Source organism: Cucurbita moschata, unplaced genomic scaffold (genome assembly GCF_002738365.1).
Source record: "Cucurbita moschata cultivar Rifu unplaced genomic scaffold, Cmos_1.0 Cmo_Scf00036, whole genome shotgun sequence".
NCBI lineage: Eukaryota > Viridiplantae > Streptophyta > Magnoliopsida > Cucurbitales > Cucurbitaceae > Cucurbita > Cucurbita moschata.
This window is the reverse complement of record NW_019268552.1, coordinates 1,240,237-1,244,152: the sequence shown is the minus strand read 5'-3', so window position 1 is coordinate 1,244,152 and position 3,916 is coordinate 1,240,237.

The following is a 3,916-nucleotide window of genomic DNA, read 5'->3' as shown; positions in this document are numbered from 1 at the left end:
GCAATTTTCGCCGCCTCACTCAACCATTTCCTATATCATTCTTACTTACTTTCATTTTATTTATTTATTTTTTTTTTAAATCTCTATAATTTTTGCCTTATAATTTAATAATATTTTTGTAATAGAAATATATATTGGGCTTTAATAAAATCGTAATTACGATTTCCAAGAATTTTGTTATATCATAATAATAAATATTCATTTTGGCATATTTATTTAAAAAATGCAGATTAAATTAAAAATACCACAAACTATATAATAAGACAAAAATGATTGAAACCCCTATAGTTTTTTATTGAATTGTCACGTGTTGATAATTTATATAGTTAAGATTGGATCCAGCAACACTTTTCTTTATTCTTTGATTTCAGTTCCAAATTTATAATACTAATTTTATTAAACTTTTAATTAATGGGAGCATCTATTATTATTATTATTTAATTCCTTTATTTGTCAACGTCATAGCTCAGAAACTGGTTGTCGCGTAGTGGATGAGATTCGGGAATCAATGTATGGTCATCAACTTTTTACTTTTTTTTTTTTTTTTTTTTAATGGAAAACAAAATCAGCTTTTAAATAGAAAATAAGTCTCTTAATTTCTCAAATTTTAAAATATATGTTATTTAGTCGTTGAATTTTAAGAAAATGGTTTAAAAGGATAATTGAATAGTTTATTTATTTTTAAGCTGACGTGGCATTTAAAACTATTTTATAATGAATGATAATTAATTTTGGCAATAAGAAAAACATTTTTAGAAATTAAGTTTAAATGCTAAATAAAGGTAATTTTTAAAATTGAAGGCTTTGAACTGTTAGGTGGGAGGTGGACCCCATGGAATCGTGGGAAAGATTTGGACGAGAAGTGTGGAGGGGTAAGAGAGAGAGAGGCACGTGTGAGTAGCACGTGGAGGATGTATCACACGTGGGACCAGAAAATAAAAATCAAAAGCCATCAATCTCGAGAATCAAAACAGCAGCAACACTGACAATGCACTGACAGCCACGTCATCTTTTTTGGCGCTATTATCTTTCCTGTCTCGAGTCACATGCCTCTTGCCCTGCCCCATCTCCATCAACTACCAAGAAAGTAATATTTAAATAATTTTATATCAATTTTAATTTTAAACGGACCGGGCTCGAGGATGGAAGGCCCAATTTCGTAATTTGCAAAGGCCCAGTTTCTTAATTTGTAAAAGCCCCATCTCGTGGAGGCCCAAATATAGATTGGCGGTAATTGCCGATGCTCCTCCCAAATCCAACAGGCATTTCCTGGCACTGACTCGGAGGTGGTTAGCACGTGTGGCCCATATTAGTGGTAAATATTAAAGTTTCCATTTAATTATTTTAATATATTGTTAAGAAAATATTAAATGGACCAACAACAGTAAATTTTAATATTTGTTTTTTTTTTAAATATTTTTTTAGTGGAAATATTTTTAAAATTCAAATAGAGAAAAATTCGTGGGAAAGTCAGCATCCTTAGCACGTGCAACCAAGCAATCGGGTGCATATTAAAGAAAAAAGTAATTGGAATAATAATATTGTGCGATTTTGAAAAACAAATTTGCAACGTGATTCTTATTATCATTAAATTTCAATTTTTATTTAGAATTAGTGATTTTTCGTTTGCGGTTTTATTTTATTTTTTAAAAAATAAAATCGGTAGCAGAAAAGGAAGAAAAAATGAGTAATTTAGAAAAAAAAAAAAGAAAAAAAAAAAGGGAAAAGCGTCCATCACTTATGGGCAAAGTTTAGATTGTCTGCCACTAAATTTTGTCGGGTCGGCCCTCCCCACGACAATCTTTTGTGGGCTGTCATGTCCCTATTATATCTCTCTTTATTTTATATATACATATAAATAAATAAATAAGCCCTACCAATTTATTTTTATCTTAAATATATAAAGGTAAAGTTTCGAGTCATTTTTACGCATTTTTTTACCAATTTTACTGCACAATTATTTAATTCTAATTTTATAGTTATATTTCTTAAATAACTAAATTATTTATTAATGAGTTTGTGTTCACTTTTTAACCAAAATTCACATGAAAATATAATCCATAAATTTTTAAATAAATATATATATATATATATATATATATATATATAATATTACCAATGAAACGGTAATTATCACTTTTATAATGATTTTGACTAAATATGAAGATTCGTTTTTTTAATATGAAAATATATATTATTTAAAATAAAGTGTGTTATTATTATTGCGATAAATGGGTTTAAATCATAATTAGGCATGCAAATAGAGTATTAAGTTAATGAATTGAGTATGGATATGAGCATTCTTTGATACCCATCAGGGAAGCATTAGTGACGTGTCCTTAACTTCAATATTTATTATATTTTATAATTATTAAACCTTTTTAATAGTAATTATTGAATTTACATTTTAATCATTTTATTTTATTTGAGCTTCTCTAACAAGCCTCTTATATTCCCATGCATATTCATGCATGTCCACGTCATATTTATAAATTCCTATAATTCCTAATTTCTAAGCATTTGTTTAATTATCTTTTACGTTATTTGATAGTATAAATTATCGTCACAGGTCATTTTAGCATGTTTTATTGTCACTCATGTGTTTCATAAGAAAATTTATACAACTTATTTAAATGTAAAACTGCTCCAAGCTAAGCATATCCAACAGTGATATTCTTGTGACTGAGCCACCGAAAAGGAAGACACCTTCCTTCCCAGCGGCTCAACCATAAAAACTTTAAAAATAAATGTGTTTAGCTTAGAGCAATTTTATGTCAGATGACATACTATAAATTTTTTTAAGAAACATGTGAGTGAAGACAAAACATGTTTATAGGACTTGTGTTGGTTTGTGAGGATAGTAGTATTCAGTCTTAGAAACAATGAACAGGTAACATGGTCAAATCTAGATTTTCAATCTTGATTCAAATTTTGGGCACGAGGCATTACACTTTTTATTACTATTACTTTAGAATAAAACATTGAAATTTGATAATTTGAACTGTATTTCGATGTAACATTTCAAACCCACCACTAGCAGATATTATCCGTTTTGACTCGTCTTACAATTTTAAAACGCACCTACTGTAAAGAGATTTTTATACTCTTATAAAAAATGTTTCGTTCATAATCTTTTTTAAACCTTTAAAAGGTAAATAAAAGTTTATCAAAAGAGAGAATTTTGGAGATTTAAAGTAAATAGAGAGAAAACAAAAGGGAACGAGGAAAAAAAAAACAAAAAAAGAAAAAGAAAAAGAAAAGAAAAAGGTGTCAGTAAAAGGTGTATTATGTAATTAAAAGGAATTTAGAAGATGTAGAAAGGAGTGTGAAAAAAATAAATAAATAATAAATAGAAAAAATAAATTTTGATTGTGGCTTTTGTCCCCCAAATTCAAAGGAGGGGCCTTCTTCTTACTCTAAATATCAATTTAATTTTAATTTTAATTATTATTATTATTAAATCTATCTCCACTTTTCCCTCCATATTAATTTATATGCAAAAATATATTAATTTATAAATCTAAATTAATATAAAATTGACTCAAAAACTTCAAATATTAACCATAGTTAAAAATTGAACTCGATACTTTTTCTTCTATCACCATATTAGATTACAACTCGACGTAAATTAACTTAATCACAGTTAAAAGCGAAGTTGAATGATCTCGAGGATAGAATTTTCAAATATATTTAAATAAAAAAAGTGAGTTAAAATATTTATTATTTATATTTTAATGATATTTTGTTGTATTTAGTTGATTTTTTTTTACTATAAATGAGAGGAATGGGAAAAATCTGTAAATAAATAACAATTAAAAAAAGTGGGAGAAAATCCAAAACACCTTTTTTTTTCCTTATATAATTAACTACCAAACATAATGATTTTACAGCTTTTTTTTTTTTTTTTTTTTTTTTC